This window comes from Pseudophryne corroboree, unplaced genomic scaffold (assembly GCF_028390025.1).
Source record: "Pseudophryne corroboree isolate aPseCor3 unplaced genomic scaffold, aPseCor3.hap2 scaffold_1003, whole genome shotgun sequence".
In the NCBI taxonomy this organism is placed as follows: Eukaryota; Metazoa; Chordata; class Amphibia; order Anura; family Myobatrachidae; genus Pseudophryne; species Pseudophryne corroboree.
The window spans coordinates 130,994-152,499 of record NW_026967630.1 but is presented as its reverse complement, the minus strand read 5'-3'; the positions used below and the strand labels follow the sequence as shown (position 1 = coordinate 152,499).

At 42.9% G+C, this 21,506-nt stretch overlaps 5 non-coding genes and 4 pseudogenes across 5 annotated transcripts; 2 read left to right on the top strand and 7 right to left on the bottom strand.

Annotated features, from left to right (window-relative positions):
* The first annotated feature begins 1,614 nt into the window (after positions 1-1,614).
* Positions 1,615-1,793, top strand: LOC134987402 (U1 spliceosomal RNA; annotated as a pseudogene).
* A 2,083-nt stretch (positions 1,794-3,876) lies between these two features.
* LOC134987449 (U1 spliceosomal RNA) lies at positions 3,877-4,039 on the bottom strand. Its single transcript, XR_010193107.1, has one exon. It is a non-coding gene; the product is annotated as a U1 spliceosomal RNA (small nuclear RNA).
* A 7,057-nt stretch (positions 4,040-11,096) lies between these two features.
* LOC134987401 (U1 spliceosomal RNA) lies at positions 11,097-11,275 on the bottom strand (annotated as a pseudogene).
* A 3,402-nt stretch (positions 11,276-14,677) lies between these two features.
* On the bottom strand, positions 14,678-14,841 carry LOC134987423 (U1 spliceosomal RNA). The gene has a single exon (XR_010193081.1). It is a non-coding gene; the product is annotated as a U1 spliceosomal RNA (small nuclear RNA).
* A 698-nt stretch (positions 14,842-15,539) lies between these two features.
* Positions 15,540-15,675, bottom strand: LOC134987461 (U1 spliceosomal RNA; annotated as a pseudogene).
* A 152-nt stretch (positions 15,676-15,827) lies between these two features.
* LOC134987414 (U1 spliceosomal RNA) lies at positions 15,828-15,991 on the bottom strand. Its single transcript, XR_010193070.1, has one exon. It is a non-coding gene; the product is annotated as a U1 spliceosomal RNA (small nuclear RNA).
* A 2,424-nt stretch (positions 15,992-18,415) lies between these two features.
* LOC134987457 (U1 spliceosomal RNA) lies at positions 18,416-18,579 on the bottom strand. Its single transcript, XR_010193115.1, has one exon. It is a non-coding gene; the product is annotated as a U1 spliceosomal RNA (small nuclear RNA).
* Positions 18,580-18,731: 152 nt separating this feature from the next.
* LOC134987434 (U1 spliceosomal RNA) lies at positions 18,732-18,895 on the bottom strand. The gene has a single exon (XR_010193091.1). It is a non-coding gene; the product is annotated as a U1 spliceosomal RNA (small nuclear RNA).
* Positions 18,896-19,806: 911 nt separating this feature from the next.
* Positions 19,807-19,985, top strand: LOC134987406 (U1 spliceosomal RNA; annotated as a pseudogene).
* The last annotated feature ends 1,521 nt before the right edge of the window (positions 19,986-21,506 follow it).

Below are 21,506 nucleotides of genomic sequence, written 5' to 3'. Positions count from 1 at the left end.
ATATACAGTGCCTAGCTGCATATATATTTATTTTGCCAAAGAGAGGTCTATATTGCTGCCCAGGGCGTCCCCCCTGCGCCCTTCACCCTTACACTGACTGCCGTGTGTGAGGTGTATGGGAGCAATGGAGCACAGCTTTACTGCTGTGCGTTACCTCAGTGAAGATCATGAAGTCTTCCGCCGCCTCTGAAGTCTTCTTTTCTTCTCATACTCACCCGGCTTCCATCTTCCGGCTCTGCGAGGGGGACGGCGGCGCGGCTCTGGGACGGACGGCGAGGGTGAGACCTGCGTACCGATCCCTCTGGAGCTAATGCTGTACAGTAGCCTAAGAAGCAGAGCCTATCAACTCACAGAAGTAGGTGTGCATCTCTCCCCTCCGCCCCTCGATGCAGGGAGTCTGTTGCCAGCAGGCTCCCTGAAAATAAAAAAATCTAACAAATATACTTTCTGTCAGGAAACTCAGGAGAGCTCCCTGAAAAGCACCCAGTCTCCTCTGGGCACAGTAGTAAACTGAGGTCTGGAGGAGGGGCATAGAGGGAGGAGCCAGTGCACACCCAGATCTAAAGTCTTTCTTAAAGTGCCCATGTCTCCTGCGGAGCCCGTCTATCCCCCATGGTCCTTACGGAGTCCCCAGCATCCTCTAGGACGTAAGAGAAAAATTATGCTGGCAGAAAAATCCAATTGAGTGATTAAACAGCTCCAGAGCTGCTCTGTAAGGCAAGTAAAAGGGTGTGGGCCCTGCAGCACTACCTGTAGTTTGCATTGTGCATTGGAAGCCTAGTTTGCTGTCTGTTTCCACTTCTTTTTTCTTGATCCCCTCCCGTCTATACCCTTGTGCACTATCCTGACTTCTCCTCCCGTCTGCTTACTTTGTGCCTTCCAATGCACAATGCAAACTACAGGTAGTGCTGCAGGGCCCACACCCTTTTACTTGCCTTACAGAGCAGCTCTTGAGCTGTTACAGTGCCCAGCTGCTGCAAGAAATCAGCGTGAATGCTTCAGGGGCTGGGGCATGGCCAACATGAGCCCCACACCGAAGGAGGGTGGAGGTGTTTAATGCGAACTAGGGGTCTTGCACAATGCGAACTACAGGTAGTGCTGCAGGGCCCACACCCTTTTACTTGCCTTACAGAGCAGCTCTGGAGCTGTTACAGTGCCCAGCTGCTGCAAGAAATCAGCTTGAATCCTTCAGGGGCTGGGGCATAGCCAACATGAGCCCCACACCGACAGAGGGTGGAGGTGTTTAATGCGAACTAGGGGTCATCCAAGTGCCGCAAAAGCCCCCATGCCCTGCACGCCCCTTTTCTCTTTTCATATGCAGACGAGGGTTGAAGCCAACTTTGACCCACTGCTTGGATGACATCGCCATATGCAAATCCATCTGCTGCAGGCCTTCCCCCAGGAATGCTTGCACTAGTTGTTGCATTTGGTTTGTTGTTTGGGGGTGCTTCAGTATTAGGCAGCCATCTGCCCTCCCATGTTCATCTGAAAATATGTGTTCTCCCTGCAGTTGTTGTCCCCAGATGAGAGTTCCCTTGTGCTGCCTCAGTTGAATCTCCTTTACTTGACAGAGATGTGCCTGAGCAGCGGCCCTCCCCAGCCCTATCCCAAATCATACTTATTTTGCATAGGAGATACCATGGTCATGAAGACTGTTCTCCCAGGGTGCGGTTCATTCATTGCATTCTGGGTATGCTGACCCCTGTGATTTCCCCAAATGTGGGAAACTCGACTGCATTATTTAATGCGAACTAGGGGTCATCCAAGCACCGCAAAAGGCCGCCATGCCCTGCATACCCCTTTTCTCTTTTCATAAGCAGACGAGGTTTGAAGCCAACCTTGACCCACTGCTTGGATGACATCACTTGCTGCCTTTCCAATGAAGCAAGTTTAATTTAATAATAGGTGAAAAACCATCCCTACAAAGGTGTTAATAAGATACTTGGCTTTGTGGACACTTTTCAGAGCACAAATTTGTTAGCATAAAAATAAAGCCAGAAAATGAAGAGCTGTTTAATCACTCAATTGGATTTTTCTGCCAGCATATTTCTTTTTCTCTGCAACCCACTGCTAAATTGTGCTTCGTGGCTGTTTTTTTTATAAAATCACTTAATCAAATCTAACTCTGATTACATCAGAGAAGGCCAGGTACCCTACACCATAACAGGGGTTTTCGAAATTTTGACTTGTCTACTTAAAGATCACCAAAATCTGATAACAAGGTCAATTACGTCCCTAGGTGGGATTGAACCACCAACCTTTTGGTTAACAACTGAACACGCTAACTGTTTGTGCCTCAGAGACACTTTGCGAAAGTACATACTGACAAAGGCTAATAAGCATTCATCTAGAACGTTTCCTAGAAAAACTTTAAAAAGTCAATAATCTGGAGAGTTTTTGTAAGATGTTTCTTCCATCAACCAATGAAGAAACACATTGGTACTTTCCCATGATGAGTGAGTGCTTCAGGATCTCTTGCACTTACATGTGCAGCAGAGTACTGTAATGGAAGCATGCTGGGTCCATAACCCAGAGGTAGGCAGATTGAAACTATCCTCTGCTATATGCATTGTTTTTTGTTAATTAAAGTAATCCAAAACTGGGATTGATATTTTTGCTCTTTTATTTTTACTTAAAGTACAATAACTTTTACCATTTTAATTTGTTTTAATAGTATATTGACAGTATTGTTTTCTTTCAAAAATCCACTTAATTTTCTTTACCCTATTATTAAAATGGTAATTGACAAAAACAAACTACATTGTCACCAGAAGAGCAGTACAAAATATACAAGTGATATATTAAAATCATCTTTCCAGCTTTAATTTCAATGATGCCTTGGTGCAACAATTTTGTGAGAAACATCTTCACCCATAAAGAAAGATTTTCTTAATTCCTTACCTGTGTGCTGATTAGATATCACCTTGTTTTCACATTAAACAGACTTCCCCATGAGGAAGCAGCAAGGATGCAGTGACGTTTATGTTTCCTGGTGTCAACCTGTATTATTTCAGTAGACATTGAAATGAGGATGCATCTTGCTTCCTTTCCAATGAAGCAAGTTTAATTCAGTAATAGGTGGATAATCATTCCTACAAAGGTGTTAATCAGAGACTTGGCTTTGTGGACACTTTTCAGAGAGCAAATTTGTTAGCATAAACATAAAATCAGAAAATGAAGAGCTGTTTAATCACTCAATTGGACTTTTCTGCCAGCATAATTTTTTTTCTCTGCAACCCACTGCTAAATTGTGCTTCCTAGCTGTTTTTTATAAAATCACTTAATCAAATCTAACTCTGATTACATCAGAGAAGGCCGGGTACCCTACACCATAAGAGGGGGTTTGAAATTTTGACTTGTCTACTTAAAGATCACCAAAATCTGATAACAAGGTCAATTACGTCCCTGGGTGGGATTGAATCACCAACCTTTAGGTTAATAGCCATACACACTGACTGATTGCGCCACAGCGACACTTTGCAAAAGTACATACTGACAAAGGCTAATAAGCATTCATCTAGAACGTTTCCTAGAAAAACTTTAAAAAGTCAATAATCTGGAGAATTTTTGTAAGAAACACATTGGTACTTTCCCATGATGAGTGAGTGCTTCAGGATCTCTTGCACTTACATGGGCTATTAACCAAAAGGTTCCCACCCAGTGATGTAATTGACCTTGTGATCAGATTTTGGTGATCTTTAAGTAGACAAGTCAAAATTTCAAACCCCCTCTTATGGTGTAGGGTACCTGGCCTTCTCTGACGTAATCAGAGTTAGATTTAATTAAGGTGCGCAAGGACATAGAAGGGAGCGGTTTAAGAAAAGAGAAGTGGAAACAGACAGCAAACTAGGCTGGAGAGAGACCTGAGACAAAGAGATCTGAATTATACGAGAGCCGACCAGGGGAAACACAAATTATGCAGTCAAGTTTCCCACATTTGGGGAAATCGCAGGAGCAGCACACCCAGAGTGCAATGGGTGAGCCTTGCCCTGGGAGAAGCACCTTCATGATCATAGTATCTCACCTGGCAGGTAAGTAGGAGTTGGGCTAGTGCTGGGGAGGGTCGCTGCTCGGGTACGCCCCTGTCAAGTGAAGGAGATCCAACTGAGGCAGCACAAGGGAACTCTCGAAAGAAGAACAAGGCTAGAGGAAGATCTGAGACAAAGAAATCTGACTTTTACCAGAGCTGACCAGAGGAAAGCACAAACACAGTCCCCCACTACCACCAGGAAACATTAACGCCACTGCATCCTTGCTGCTTTCTCATGTGGAAGTCTATTTAATGTGAAAACAAGGTGCTATCTAATTAGCACACAGAAAAGAAAATTAAGTGAATTTTTGAAAGAAAACAATACTGTCAATATACTATTAAAACAAATTAAAATGGTAAAAGTTATTGTACTTTAAGTAAAAATAAAAGAGCAAAAATGTCAATCCCAGTTTTGGATTACTTTAATTAACAAAAAAAATGCATATAGCAGAGGATAGTTTCAATCTGCCTACCTCTGGGTTATGGACCCAGCATGCTTCCATTACAGTACTCTGCTGCACATGTAAGTGCAAGAGATCCTGAAGCACTCACTCATCATGGGAAAGTACCAATGTGTTTCTTCATTGGTTGATGGAAGAAACATCTTACAAAAACTCTCCACATTATTGACTTTTTAAAATGTTTCTAGGAAACGTTCTAGATGAATGCTTATTAGCCTTTTTCAGTATATGCTTTTGCAAAGTGTCGCTGTGGCGCAATCAGTTAGTGTGTAAGGCTATTAACCAAAAAGTTGGTGGTTCAATCCCACCCAGGGACGTAATTGACCTTGTTATCAGATTTTGGTGATCTTTATGTAGACAAGTAAAAATTTCAAACCCCCTCTTATGGTGTAGGGTACCTGGCCTTCTCTGATGTAATCAGAGTTAGATTTGATTCAGTGATTTTATAAAAAACAGCTAGGAAGCACAATTTAGCAGTGGGTTGCAGAGAAAAAGAAATATGCTGGCAAAAAAATCCAATTGAGTGATTAAACAGCTCTTCATTTTCTGGCTTTATTTTTATGCTAACAAATTTGTTCTGTGAAAAGTGTCCACAAAGCCAAGTCTCTGATTAACACCTTTGTAGGGATGGTTTTTCACCTATTACTAAATTAAACTTGCTTCATTGGAAAGGCAGCAAGATGCATCCTCATTTCAATATCTACAGAAATAATACAGGTTGACACCAGGAAACATTAACGCCACTGCAAACTTGCTGCTTTCTCATGTGGAAGTCTGTTTAATGTGAAAACAAGGTGATATCTAATTAGCACACAGGTAAGGAATTAAGAAAATCTTTATTTAAGGGTGAAGATGTTTCTCACAAAATCGTTGCCCCAATGCATCATTGAAATTCAAGCTGGAAAGATGATTTTAATATATCACTTGTACATTTTGTATTGCTCTTCTGGTGACAATGTAGTTTGTTTTTGTCAATTACCATTTTAATAATAGGGTAAAGAAAATTAAGTGGATTTTTGAAAGAAAACAATACTGTCAATATACTATTAAAACAAATTAAAAAGGTAAAAGTTATTGCACTTTAAGTAAAAATAAAAGAGCAAAAATATCAATCCCAGTTTTGGATTACTTTAATTAACAAAAAAAAATGCATATAGCAGAGGATAGTTTCAATCTGCCTACCTCTGGGTTATGGGCCCAGCATTTTTCCATTGCAGTACTCTGCTGCACATGTAAGTGCAAGAGATCCTGAAGCACTCACTCATCATGGGAAAGTACCAATGTGTTTCTTCGTTGGTTGATGGAAGAAACATCTTACAAAAACTCTCCAGATTATTGACTTTTTAAAGTTTTTCTAGGAAACGTTCTAGATGAATGCTTATTAGCCTTTGTCAGTATGTACGTTTGTAAAGTGTCTCTGTGGCGCAATCTGTTGGTGTGTTTGGTTATTAATCACAGGGTTGGTGGTTCAATCCCACGCAGGGATGTAATTGACCTTGTTATCAGATTTTGGTGATCTTTAAGTAGACAAGTCAAAATTTCAAACCCCCTTCTTATGGTGTAGGGTACCTGGCCTACTCTGATGTAATCAGAGTTAGATTTGAATCAGTGATTTTATAAAAAAAACAGCTAGGAAGCACAATTTAGCAGTGGGTTGCAGAGAAAAAGAAATATGCTGGCAGAAAAATCCAATTGAGTGATTAAACAGCTCTTCATTTTCTGGCTTTATTTTTATGCTAACGAATTTGTTCTCTGAAAAGTGTCCACAAAGCCAAGTATCTGATTAACATATTTGTAGGGATGGTTTTTCACCTATTACTAAATTAAACTTGCTTCATTGGAAAGGCAGCAAGATGCATCCTCATTTCAATATCTACTGAAATAATACAGGTTGACACCAGGAAACATTAACGCCACTGCATCCTTGCTGCTTTCTCATGTGGAAGTCTGTTTAATGTGAAAACAAGGTGATATCTAATTAGCACACAGGTAAGGAATTAAGAAAATCTTTATTTAAGGGTGAAGATGTTTCTCACAAAATCGTTGCCCCAATGCATCATTGAAATTCAAGCTGGAAAGATGATTTTAATATATCACTTGTACATTTTGTATTGCTCTTCTGGTGACAATGTAGTTTGTTTTTGTCAATTACCATTTTAATAATCGGGTAAAGAAAATTAATAGGATTTTTGAAAGAAAACAATACTGTCAATATACTATTAAAACAAATTAAAATGGTAAAAGTTATTGTACTTTAAGTAAAAATAAAAGCTAAAATATCAATCCCAGTTTTGGATTACTTTAATGAACAAAAAAAAAATGCATATAGCAAAGGATAGTTTCAATCTGCCTACCTCTGGGTTATGGGCCCAGCATGCTTCCATTGCAGTACTCTGCTGCACATGTAAGTGCAAGAGATCCTGAAGCACTCACTCATCATGCGAAAGTACCAATGTGTTTCTTCATTGGTTGCTGGAAGAAACATCTTACAAAAACTCTCCAGATTATTGACTTTTTAAAGTTTTTCTAGGAAACGTTCTAGATGAATGCTTATTAGTCTTTGTCAGTATGTACTTTTCGCAAAGTGTCTTTGTGGCGCAATCGGTTAGTGTGTTCAGCTATTAATCAAAAGGTTGGTGGTTCAATCCCATCCAGGGACGTAATTGACCTTGTGATCAGATTTTGGTAATATTTAAGTAGACAAGTCAAAATTGCAAACCCCCTCTTATGGTGTAGGGTACCTGGCCTTCTCTGATGTAATCAGAGTTAGATTTGATTAAGTGATTTTATAAAAAAACAGCTAGGAAGCACAATTTAGCAGTGGGTTGCAGAGAAAAAGAAAAATGCTGGCAGAAAAATCCAATTAAGTGATTAAACAGCTCTTCATTTTCTGGCTTTATTTTTATGATTACAAATTTGTTCTATGAAAAGTGTCCACAAAGCCAAGTATCTGATTAACATCTTTGTAGGGATGGTTTTTCACCTATTACTAAATTAAACTTGCTTCATTGGAAAGGCAGCAAGATGCATCCTCATTTCAATATCTACGGAAATAATACAGGTTGACACCAGGAAACATTAACGCCACTGCATCTTTGCTGTTTTCTCATGTGGAAGTCTGTTTAATGTGAAAACAAGGTGATATCTAATTAGCACACAGGTAAGGAATTAAGAAAATCTTTATTTAAGGGTGAAGATGTTTCTCACAAAATCGTTGCCCCAATGCATCATTGAAATTCAAGCTGGAAAGATGATTTTAATATATCACTTGTACATTTTGTATTGCTCTTCTGGTGACAATGTAGTTTGTTTTTGTCAATTACCATTTTAATAATCGGGTAAAGAAAATTAAGTGGATTTTTGAAAGAAAACAATACTGTCAATATACTCTTAAAACAAATTAAAATGGTAAAAGTTATTGTACTTTAAGTAAAAATAAAAGAGTAAAAATATCAATCCCAGTTTTGGATTACTTTAATTAACAAAAAAAAATGCATATAGCAGAGGATAGTTTCAATCTGCCTACCTCTGGGTTATGGATCCAGCATGCTTCCATTACAGTACTCTGCTGCACATGTAAGTGCAAGAGGTCCTGAAGCACTCACTTATCATGGGAAAGTACCAATGTGTTTCTTCATTGGTTGATGGAAGAAACATCTTACAAAAACTCTCCACATTATTGACTTTTTAAAATGTTTCTAGGAATCGTTCTAGATGAATGCTTATTAGCCTTTGTCAGTATGTACTTTTGCAAAGTGTAGCTGTGGCGCAATCAGTTAGTGTGTAAGGCTATTAACCAAAAGGTTGGTTGTTCAATCCCACCCAGGGACTTAATTGACCTTGTTATCAGATTTTGGTGATCTTTAAGTAGACAAGTCAAAATTTCAAACCCCCTGTTATGGTGTAGGGTACCTGGCCTTCTCTGATGTAATCAGAGTTAGATTTGATTCAGTGATTTTATAAAAACAGCTAGGAAGCACAATTTGGCAGTGGGTTGCAGAGAAAAAGAAATATGCTGGCAGAAAAATCCAATTGAGTGATTAAACAGCTCTTCATTTTCTGGCTTTATTTTTATACTAACTAATTTGTTCTCTGAAAAGTGTCCACAAAGCCAAGTATCTGATTAACATATTTGTAGGGATGGTTTTTCACCTATTACTAAATTAAACTTGCTTCATTGGAAAGGCAGCAAGATGCATCCTCATTTCAATATCTACTGAAATAATACAGGTTGATACCAGGAAACATTAACGCCACTGCATCCTTGCTGCTTTCTCATGTGGAAGTCTGTTTAATGTGAAAACAAGGTGATATCTAATTAGCACACAGGTAAGGAATTAAGAAAATCTTTATTTAAGGGTGAAGATGTTTCTCACAAAATCGTTGCCCCAATGCATCATTGAAATTCAAGCTGGAAAGATGATTTTAATATATCACTTGTACATTTTGTATTGCTCTTATGGTGACAATGTAGTTTGTTTTTGTCAATTACCATTTTAATAATAGGGTAAAGAAAATTAAGTGGATTTTTGAAAGAAAACAATACTGTCAATATACTATTAAAACAAATTAAAATGGTAAAAGTTATTGTACTTTAAGTAAAAATAAAAGCTAAAATATCAATCCCAGTTTTGGATTACTTTAATGAACAAAAAAAAAAATTCATATAGCAAAGGATAGTTTCAATCTGCCTACCTCTGGGTTATGGGCCCAGCATGCTTCCATTGCAGTACTCTGCTGCACATGTAAGTGCAAGAGATCCTGAAGCACTCACTCATCATGCGAAAGTACCAATGTGTTTCTTCATTGGTTGCTGGAAGAAACATCTTACAAAAACTCTCCAGATTATTGACTTTTTAAAGTTTTTCTAGGAAACGTTCTAGATGAATGCTTATTAGTCTTTGTCAGTATGTGCTTTTTGCAAAGTGTCGCTGTGGCGCAATCAGTTAGTGTGTAAGGCTGTTAACCAAAAGGTTGGTGGTTCAATCCCACCCAGGGACTTAATTGACCTTGTTATCAGATTTTGGTGATATTTAAGTAGACAAGTCAAAATTGCAAACCCCCTCTTATGGTATAGGGTACCTGGCCTTCTCTGATGTAATCAGAGTTAGATTTGATTAAGTGATTTTATAAAAAAACAGCTAGGAAGCACAATTTAGCAGTGGGTTGCAGAGAAAAAGAAAAATGCTGGCAGAAAAATCCAATTGAGTGATTAAACAGCTCTTCATTTTCTGGCTTTATTTTTATGATTACAAATTTGTTCTCTGAAAAGTGTCCACAAAGCCAAGTATCTGATTAACATCTTTGTAGGGATGGTTTTTCACCTATTACTAAATTAAACTTGCTTCATTGGAAAGGCAGCAAGATGCATCCTCATTTCAATATCTACGGAAATAATACAGGTTGACACCAGGAAACATTAACGCCACTGCATCTTTGCTGTTTTCTCATGTGGAAGTCTGTTTAATGTGAAAACAAGGTGATATCTAATTAGCACACAGGTAAGGAATTAAGAAAATCTTTATTTAAGGGTGAAGATGTTTCTCACAAAATCGTTGCCCCAATGCATCATTGAAATTCAAGCTGGAAAGATGATTTTAATATATCACTTGTACATTTTGTATTGCTCTTCTGGTGACAATGTAGTTTGTTTTTGTCAATTACCATTTTAATAATCGGGTAAAGAAAATTAATTGGATTTTTGAAAGAAAACAATACTGTCAATATACTATTAAAACAAATTAAAATGGTAAAAGTTATTGTACTTTAAGTAAAAATAAAAGAGCAAAAATATCAATCCCAGTTTTGGATTACTTTAATTAACAAAAAAAAATGCATATAGCAGAGGATAGTTTCAATCTGCCTACCTCTGGGTTATGGACCCAGCATGCTTCCATTACAGTACTCTGCTGCACATGTAAGTGCAAAAGATCCTGAAGCACTCACTCATCATGGGAAAGTACCAATGTGTTTCTTCATTGGTTGATGGAAGAAACATCTTACAAAAACTCTCCACATTATTGACTTTTTAAAATGTTTCTAGGAATCGTTCTAGATGAATGCTTATTAGCCTTTGTCAGTATGTACTTCTGCAAAGTGTCGCTGTGGCGCAATCAGTTAGTGTGTAAGGCTGTTAACCAAAAGGTTGGTGGTTCAATCCCACCCAGGGACTTAATTGACCTTGTTATCAGATTTTGGTGATCTTTAAGTAGACAAGTCAAAATTTCAAACCCCCTGTTATGGTGTAGGGTACCTGGCCTTCTCTGATGTAATCAGAGTTAGATTTGATTCAGTGATTTTATAAAAACAGCTAGGAAGCACAATTTAGCAGTGGGTTGCAGAGAAAAAGAAATATGCTGGCAGAAAAATCCAATTGAGTGATTAAACAGCTCTTCATTTTCTGGCTTTATTTTTATGCTAACAAATTTGTGCTCTGAAAAGTGTCCACAAAGCCAAGTATCTGATTAACACCTTTGTAGGGATGGTTTTTCACCTATTATTAAATTAAACTTGCTTCATTGGAAAGGCAGCAAGTGATGTCATCCAAGCAGTGGGTCAAAGTTGGCTTCAAACCTCGTCTGCTTATGAAAAGAGAAAAGGGGTATGCAGGGCATGGCGGCCTTTTGCGGTGCTTGGATGACCCCTAGTTCGCATTAAATAATGCAGTCGAGTTTCCCACATTTGGGGAAATCACAGGGGTCAGCATACCCAGAATGCAATGAATGAACCGCACCCTGGGAGAACAGTCTTCATGACCATGGTATCTCCTATGCAAAATAAGTATGATTTGGGATAGGGCTGGGGAGGGCCGCTGCTCAGGCACATCTCTGTCAAGTAAAGGAGATTCAACTGAGGCAGCACAAGGGAACTCTCATCTGGGGACAACAACTGCAGGGAGAACACATATTTTCAGATGAACATGGGAGGGCAGAAGGCTGCCTAATACTGAAGCACCCTCAAACAACAAACCAAATGCAACAACTAGTGCAAGTATTCCTGGGGGAAGGCCTGCAGCAGATGGATTTGCATATGGCGATGTCATCCAAGCAGTGGGTCAAAGTTGGCTTCAACCCTCGTCTGCATATGAAAAGAGAAAAGGGGCGTGCAGGGCATGGCGGCCTTTTGCGGCACTTGGATGACCCCTAGTTCGCATTAAACACCTCCACCCTCCGTCGGTGTGGGGCTCATGTTGGCTATGCCCCAGCCCCTGAAGGATTCAAGCTGATTTCTTGCAGCAGCTGGGCACTGTAACAGCTCCAGAGCTGCTCTGTAAGGCAAGTAAAAGGGTGTGGGCCCTGCAGCACTACCTGTAGTTTGCATTGTGCATTGGAAGGCACAAAGTAAGCAGACGGGAGGAGAAGTCAGGATAGTGCACAAGGGTATAGACGGGAGGGGCTCAAGAAAAAAGAAGTGGAAACAGACAGCAAACTAGGCTTCCAATGCACAATGCAAACTACAGGTAGTGCTGCAGGGCCCACACCCTTTTACTTGCCTTACAGAGCAGCTCTGGAGCTGTTTAATCACTCAATTGGATTTTTCTGCCAGCATAATTTTTCTCTTACGTCCTAGAGGATGCTGGGGACTCCGTAAGGACCATGGGGGATAGACGGGCTCCGCAGGAGACATGGGCACTTTAAGAAAGACTTTAGATCTGGGTGTGCACTGGCTCCTCCCTTTATGCCCCTCCTCCAGACCTCAGTTTACTACTGTGCCCAGAGGAGACTGGGTGCTTTTCAGGGAGCTCTCCTGAGTTTCCTGACAGAAAGTATATTTGTTAGATTTTTTTATTTTCAGGGAGCCTGCTGGCAACAGACTCCCTGCATCGAGGGGCGGAGGGGAGAGATGCACACCTACTTCTGTGAGTTGATAGGCTCTGCTTCTTAGGCTACTGTACAGCATTAGCTCCAGAGGGATCGGTACGCAGGTCTCACCCTCGCCGTCCGTCCCAGAGCCGCGCCGCCGTCCCCCTCGCAGAGCCGGAAGATAGAAGCCGGGTGAGTATGAGAAGAAAAGAAGACTTCAGAGGCGGCGGAAGACTTCATGATCTTCACTGAGGTAACGCACAGCAGTAAAGCTGTGCTCCATTGCTCCAATACACCTCACACACGGCAGTCAGTGTAAGGGTGAAGGGCGCAGGGGGGACGCCCTGGGCAGCAATATAGACCTCTCTTTGGCAAAATAAATATATATGCAGCTAGGCACTGTATATATATATATAAGAGCCCCCGCCATTTTTTTACTATATTTGAGCGGGACAGAAGCCCGTCGCTGAGGCGGTGGGGCTTCTCCCTCAGCACTCACCAGCGCCATTTTCTCCACAGCACCGCTGAGGGGAAGCTCCACGGACTCTCCCCTGCTTATACCACGGTAGAAAGAGGGTCTTAAAGAAGAGGGGGGCACATAATTAGGCGCATATATATATGGAAATACAGCGCTACTGGGTAAACATAAAATTATTGTGTTTTTTTCCTGGGTCATATAGCGCTGGGGTGTGTGCTGGCATACTCTCTCTCTCTGTCTCTCCAAAGGGCCTTGTTGGGGAACTGTCCTCAGATAAGAGGATTCCCTGAGTGTATGGTGTGTCGGTACACGTGTGTCGACATGTCTGAGGTAGAAGGCTCTCCTAGAGAGGAGCAGGAGCAAATTAATGTGGTGTCTCCATCGACAACGCCGACACCTGACTGGATGGATATGTGGAATGTTTTAAGTGCTAATGTAAACTTATTACACAAGAGATTAGACAAAGCTGAAGCTAGGGAACAGTCAGGGAGTCAACCCATGCCTGTCCCTATGTCGCAGGGACCTTCGGGGTCTCAAAAGCGCCCACTATCCCAAATAGTTGACACAGATACCGACATAGTGTCGACTACGATGATGCAAAGTTACAGCCAAAATTGGCTAAATGTATTCGATATATGATTATTGCAATAAAAGATGTTTTGCACATCACAGAGTCCCCTGTCCCTGACACGAGGGTACACATGTATAAGGGAAAGAAACCTGAGATAACCTTTCCCCCCTCACATGAGTTGAACGAATTATGTGAAAAAGCTTGGGAATCTCCAGACAAAAAGCTGCAGATTCCCAAAAGGATTCTTATGGCGTATCCTTTCCCGCCAATGGACAGGATACGGTGGGAATCCTCCCCTAGGGTGGATAAAGCATTGACACGCTTATCCAAAAAGGTAGCGCTGCCATCCCAGGATACGGCTACCATCAGGGACCCTGCTGACCGCAAGCAGGAGGTTACCCTAAAGTCCATTTACACACATTCTGGTACCTTACTCAGACCGGTAATTGCGTCGGCCGGGGTTGTAGCGCAGTGGCAGCATGGACAGATACCTTATCAGCAGAGATTGAGACCCTAGATAAGGATGCTATGTTATTGACCATAGGGCATATAAAAGATGCTGTCCTATATATGAGAGATGCTCAAAGTGACATTAGTCTACTGGGTTCTAGAATAAACGCTATGTCGATTTCTGCTAGACGAGTCCTATGGACCCGGCAATGGACAGGTGATGCCGACTCAAAAAGGCATATGGAGGTTTTACCTTACAGGGGTGAGGAATTGTTTGGGGAAGGTCTCTCGGACCTAGTCTCCACAGCTACAGCTGGTAAATCAAATTTTTTGCCTTATATTCCCTCACAGCCTAAGAAAGCACCACATTATCAAATGCAGTCCTTTCGATCACAGAGAAACAAGAAAGTACGAGGTGCGTCCTTTCTTGCCAGAGGTAAGGGCAGAGGGAAGAAGCTGCACAACACAGCTAGTTCCCAGGAACAGAAGTCCTCCCCGGCCTCTACAAAATCCACCGCATGACGCTGGGGCTCCGCTAAAGGAGTCCGCCCAGTTGGGGGCACGTCTTCGAGTTTTCAGCCACATCTGGGTTCATTCGCAGGTGGATCCCTAGGCAATAGAAATTGTTTCTCAGGGTTACAAGCTGAAATTCGAAGAGGTGCCTCCTCGCCGGTTTTTCAAATCGGCCCTACCATCTTCTCCCCAGGAAAGGGAGATAGTGTTAAATGCAATTCACAAATTGTATCTTCAACATATGCCGCTGTTCGGGCACCCCCCTGTCAAGTGAAAGAGATCCAACTGAGGCAGCACAAGGGAACTCTCGAAAGAAGAACAAGGCTAGAGGAAGATCTGAGACAAAGAAATCAGACTTTTTCCAGAGCTGACCAGAGGAAAGCACAAACACAGTCCCCCACTACCACAAATAATGCAGTCGAGTTTCCCACATTTGGGGAAATCACAGGGGTCAGCATACCCAGAATGCAATGAATGAACCTCACCCTGGGAGAAAAATCTTCATGACCATGGTATCGCCTATGCAAAATAAGTATGATTTGGGATAGGGCTGGGGAGGGCCGCTGCTCAGGCACATCTCTGTCAAGTAAAGGAGATTCAACTGAGGCAGCACAAGGGAACTCTCATCTGGGGACAACAACTGCAGGGAGAACACATATTTTCAGATGAACATGTGAGGGCAGAAGGCTGCCTAATGCTGAAGCACCCCCAAACAACAAACCAAATGCAACAACTAGTGCAAGCATTCCTGGGGGAAGGCCTGCAGCATATGGATTTGCATGTGGTGATGTCATCCAAGCAGTGGGTCAAAGTTGGCTTCAACCCTCGTCTGCATATGAAAAGAGAAAAGGGGCGTGCAGGGCATGGCGGCCTTTTGCAGCGCTTGGATGACCCCTAGTTCGCATTACACACCTCCACCCTCCTTCGGTGTGGGGCTCATGTTGGCTATGCCCCAGCCCCTGAAGCATTCAAGCTGATTTCTTGCAGCAGCTGGGCACTGTAACTGCTCCAGAGCTACTCTGTAAGGCAAGTAAAAGGGTGTGGGCCCTGCAGCACTACCTGTAGTTCGCATTGTGCGTTGGAAGGCACGAAGTAAGCAGACGGGAGAAGTCAGGATAGTGCGCAAGGGCATAGAAGGGAGCGGCTCAAGAAAAGAGAAGTGGAAACAGACAGCAAACTAGGCTGTAGAGAGACCTGAGACAAAGAGATCTGAATTATACGAGAGCCGACGAGGGGAAACACAAATTATGCAGTCAAGTTTCCCACATTTGGGGAAATCGCAGGAGCAGCACACCCAGAGTGCAATGGTTGAGCCTTGCCCTGGGAGAAGCACCTTCATGATCATAGTATCTCACCTGGCAGGTAAGTAGGAGTTGGGCTAGAGCTGGGGAGGGTCGCTGCTCGGGTTCCCCCCTGTGAAGTGAAGGAGATCCAACTGAGGCAGCACCAGGGAACTCTCGAAAGAAGAACAAGGCTAGAGGAAGATCTGAGACAAAGAAATCTGACTTTTACCAGAGCTGACCAGAGGAAAGCACAAACACAGTCCCCCACTACCACAAATAATGCAGTCGAGTTTCCCACATTTGGGAAAATCACAGGGGTCAGCATACCCAGAATGCAATGAATGAACCTCACCCTGGGAGAACAATCTTCATGACCATGGTATCTCCTATGCAAAATAAGTATGATTTGGGATAGGGCTGGTGAGGGCCGCTGCTCAGGCACATCTCTGTCAAGTAAAGGAGATTCAACTGAGGCAGCACAAGGGAACTCTCATCTGGGGACAACAACTGCAGGGAGACCACATCTTTTCAGATGAACATGGGAGGGCGGAAGGCTGCCTAATACTGAAGCACCATCAAATATCAAACCATATGCAACAACTAGTACAAGCACTCCTGGGGGAAGGTCTGCAGCAGACGGATTTGCATACGGTGATGTTATCCAAGCAGTGGGCCAAAGTTGACTGGAACCCTCATCTGCATATGAAAAGAGAAAAGGGGCATGCAGGGCATGGCGGCCTTTTGCAGTGCTTGGATGACCCCTAGTTCGCATTAAACACCCCCACCCTCCTTTGGTGTGGGGCTCATGTTGGCCATGCCCCATCCCCTGAAGCATTCAAGCTGATTTCTTGCAGCAGCTGGGCACTGTAACAGCTCCAGAGCTGTTCTGTAAGGCAAGAAAAAGGGTGTGGGCCCTGCAGCACCACCTGTTGTTCGCATTGTGCGTTGGAAGGCACAAATTAAGCAGACGGGAGGAGAAGTCAGGATAGTGCGCAAGGGCATACTTTTCTCTTAGTCCGGGGGCAAGGCTTCAAAATGGGGTCTGCAACGGAGGAGACACAGGGGGCGTGGTCACAGCAGCTTTTCTCTACAGCCTGCACCAGCAGGAGCCTACACCATTTTTTATGATCACGCTGAACTGCAGTGCGACTGCAATTACAGCATGGTCAAGAAGGGAGGCGTCATGCTGGGTGGCCATGCCCTGTCACTGTGCAGGAGCCAGCACAGCTCACACACTAGTCCCCGGGTGCAGCCCCCAACCCCCGGGACACCCGGAGCAACAAAATGTAGATTCAGGCCACCAGGCCACGCCCCTACCTATGAAACCATGCCTCCTTTTTACCATTGCGCTGTTTATCTGCGCGCACTGCATTACAATCTCCCTCGCCACCTCTCTGGGTGTCACCAGTGATAGTGACACCTCTGCCATGCTTGTAGCAGCTGGTCCTAAGATCTACGCCTCAAGCCCTGAGTGTTTGCCCTTGTGACTTGTTGATCATCATAGCGAAGCAGATGCTTACAGAAAACTGCAGGGGCTTAGATTGAAAATAAAAAAATTGATGGGTATAAGGTAGAGAGGAGCGGGTTCGGTTCTCCGAGAACCGAATTCCCCACGAACTCCACGTGGTTTACACTGGTCCGAGGCAGGCTCGGTTGTTCCCGCCTGACTCGGAAAACCTGAACAAGGGAAAATGTCATCATCCCGCTGTCGGATTCTTGCGAGATTCGGATTCCATATAAAGAGCTGCGCGTTGCTGCCATTTTTACTCGTGCATTGAAGAGAGAGCGGAGAGGACGTGGCTATGTTCTCTCAGTGGAAATCTCAATATCAGTGCTCAGTATCAGTGGTTACTTATTGCTGCTCAGTAATACTAGTAGTGTGTCTCTCCTGCTCAGTGTCAGTTCTCAGTAGTATCCTCATCAGTGCTCAGTATCACTGCTCATTGTCTTGTGCTGCATTGTGGTGCTCAGCATACTACAGTACATTACTAATAGTCCAGTGCTGCATCTTGCTGCTCAGTGTCAGTTCTAGTATCCTCATCAGTGCTCACTATCACTGCTCATTGCATTGTGGTGTTCTGTATACTACAGTAACATAGTAATATAGTATATATAGAGGAGCGGGTTCGGTTCTCCGAGAACCGAATTCCCTACGAACTCCACGTGGTTTACACTGGTCCGAGGCAGGCTCGGTTGTTCCCGCCTGACTCGGAAAACCTGAACAAGGGAAAATGTCATCATCCCGCTGTCGGATTCTCGCGAGATTCGGATTCCATATAAAGAGCTGCGCGTTGCCGCCATTTTTACTCGTGCATTGAAGAGAGAGCGGAGAGGACGTGGCTATGTTCTCTCAGTGGAAATCTCAATATCAGTGCCCAGTATCAGTGGTTACTTATTGCTGCTCAGTAATACTAGTAGTGTGTCTCTCCTGCTCAGTGTCAGTTCTCAGTAGTATCCTCATCAGTGCTCAGTATCACTGCTCATTGTCTTGTGCTGCATTGTGGTGCTCAGCATACAACAGTACATTACTAATAGTCCAGTGCTGCATCTTGCTGCTCATGTTGGCTATGCCCCAGCCCCTGAAGCATTCAAGCTGATTTCTTGCAGCAGCTGGGCACTGTAACAGCTCCAGAGCTGCTCTGTAAGGCAAGTAAAAGGGTGTTGGCCCTGCAGCACTACCTGTAGTTTGCATTGTGCGTTGGAAGGCACAAAGTAAGCAGACAGGAGAAGTCAGGAGAGTGCACAAGGGCATAGAAGGCAGGGGCTCAAGAAAAGAGAAGTGGAAACAGACAGCAAACTAGGCTGGAGAGAGACCTGAGACAAAGAGATCTGAATTATACGAGTAGCCGACCAGAGGAAACACAAATTATGCAGTCAAGTGTCCCACATTTGGGGAAATCGTAGGAGCAGCACACCCAGAGTGCAATGGGTGAGCCTTGCCCTGGGAGAAGCACCTTCCTGATCATAGTATCTCACTTGGCAGGTAAGTAGGAGTTGGGCTTGAGCTGGGGAGGGTCGCTGCTCGGGCTCCCCCCTGTCAAGTGAAGGAGATCCAACTGAGGCAGCACAAGGAAACTCTCGAAAAAAGAACAAGGCTAGAGGAAGATCTGAGACAAAGAAATCTGACTTTTACCAGAGCTGACCAGAGGAAAGCACAAACACAGTCCCCCACTACCACAAATAATGCAGTCGAGTTTCCCACATTTGGGGAAATCACAGGGGTCAGCATACCCAGAATGCAATGAATGAACCTCACCCTGGGAGAACAATCTTCATGACCATGGTATCTCCTATGCAAAATAAGTATGATTTGGGATAGGGCTGGGGAGGGCCGCTGCTCAGGCACATCTCTGTCAAGTTAAGGAGATTCAACTGAGGCAGCACAAGGGAACTCTCATCTGGGGACAACAACTGCAGGGAGAACACATATTTTCAGATGAACATGGGAGAGCAGAAGGCTGCCTAATACTGAAGCACCCCAAACAACAAACCAAATGCAACAACTAGTACAAGCATTCCTGGGGGAAGGTCTGCAGAAGACGGATTTGCATACGGTGATGTTATCCAAGCAGTGGGCCAAAGTTGACTGGAACCCTCATCTGCATATGAAAAGAGAAAAGGGGCATGCAGGGCATGGCGGCCTTTTGCAGTGCTTGGATGACCCCTAGTTCGCATTAAACACCTCCCCCCTCCAGGTAGTGCTGCAGGGCCCACACCCTTTTACTTGCCTTACAGAGCAGCTCTGGAGCTGTTACAGTGCCCAGCTGCTGCAAGAAATCAGCTTGAATCCTTCAGGGGCTGGGGCATAGCCAACATGAGCCCCACACCGACGGAGGGTGGAGGTGTTTAATGCGAACTAGGGGTCATCCAAGTGCCGCAAAAGGCCGCCATGCCCTGCACGCCCCTTTTCTCTTTTCATATGCAGACGAGGGTTGAAGCCAACTTTGACCCACTGCTTGGATGACATCGCCATATGCAAATCCATCTGCTGCAGGCCTTCCCCCAGGAATACTTGCACTAGTTGTTGCATTTGGTTTGTTGTTTGAGGGTGCTTCAGTATTAGGCAGCCTTCTGCCCTCCCATGTTCATCTGAAAATATGTGTTCTCCCTGCAGGTGTTGTCCCCAGATGAGAGTTCCCTTGTGCTGCCTCAGTTGAATCTCCTTTACTTGACAGAGATGTGCCTGAGCAGCGGCCCTCCCCAGCCCTATCCCAAATCATACTTATTTTGCATAGGAGATACCATGGTCATGAAGACTGTTCTCCCAGGGTGCAGTTCATTCATTGCATTCTGGGTATGCTGACCCCTGTGATTTCCCCAAATGTGGGAAACTCGACTGCATTATTTAATGCGAACTAGGGGTCATCCAAGCACCGCAAAAGGCCGCCATGCCCTGCATACCCCTTTTCTCTTTTCATAAGCAGACGAGGTTTGAAGCCAACTTTGACCCACTGCTTGGATGACATCACTTGCTGCCTTTCCAATGAAGCAAGTTTAATTTAATAATAGGTGAAAAACCATCCCTACAAAGGTGTTAATCAGATACTTGGCTTTGTGGACACTTTTCAGAGCACAAATTTGTTAGCATAAAAATAAAGCCAGAAAATGAAGAGCTGTTTAATCACTCAATTGGATTTTTCTGCCAGCATATTTCTTTTTCTCTGCAACCCACTGCTAAATTGTGCTTCCTAGCTGTTTTTATAAAATCACTGAATCAAATCTAACTCTGATTACATCAGAGAAGGCCAGGTACCCTACACCATAACAGGGGGTTTGAAATTTTGACTTGTCTACTTAAAGATCACCAAAATCTAATAACAAGGTCAATTAAGTCCCTGGGTGGGATTGAACCACCAACCTTTTGGTTAACAGCCTTACACACTAACTGATTGCGCCACAGCGACACTTTGCAGAAGTACATACTGACAAAGGCTAATAAGCATTCATCTAGAACGATTCCTAGAAACATTTTAAAAAGTCAATAATGTGGAGAGTTTTTGTAAGATGTTTCTTCCATCAACCAATGAAGAAACACATTGGTACTTTCCCATGATGAGTGAGTGCTTCAGGATCTTTTGCACTTACATGTGCAGCAGAGTACTGTAATGGAAGCATGCTGGGTCCATAACCCAGAGGTAGGCAGATTGAAACTATCCTCTGCTATATGCATTTTTTTTTGTTAATTAAAGTAATCCAAAACTGGGATTGATATTTTTGCTCTTTTATTTTTACTTAAAGTACAATAACTTTTACCATTTTAATTTGTTTTAATAGTATATTGACAGTATTGTTTTCTTTCAAAAATCCAATTAATTTTCTTTACCCGATTATTAAAATGGTAATTGACAAAAACAAACTACATTGTCACCAGAAGAGCAATACAAAATGTACAAGTGATATATTAAAATCATCTTTCCAGCTTGAATTTCAATGATGCATTGGGGCAACGATTTTGTGAGAAACATCTTCACCCTTAAATAAAGATTTTCTTAATTCCTTACCTGTGTGCTAATTAGATATCACCTTGTTTTCACATTAAACAGACTTCCACATGAGAAAACAGCAAAGATGCAGTGGCGTTAATGTTTCCTGGTGTCAACCTGTATTATTTCCGTAGATATTGAAATGAGGATGCATCTTGCTGCCTTTCCAATGAAGCAAGTTTAATTTAGTAATAGGTGAAAAACCATCCCTACAAAGATGTTAATCAGATACTTGGCTTTGTGGACACTTTTCAGAGAACAAATTTGTAATCATAAAAATAAAGCCAGAAAATGAAGAGCTGTTTAATCACTCAATTGGATTTTTCTGCCAGCATTTTTCTTTTTCTCTGCAACCCACTGCTAAATTGTGCTTCCTAGCTGTTTTTTTATAAAATCACTTAATCAAATCTAACTCTGATTACATCAGAGAAGGCC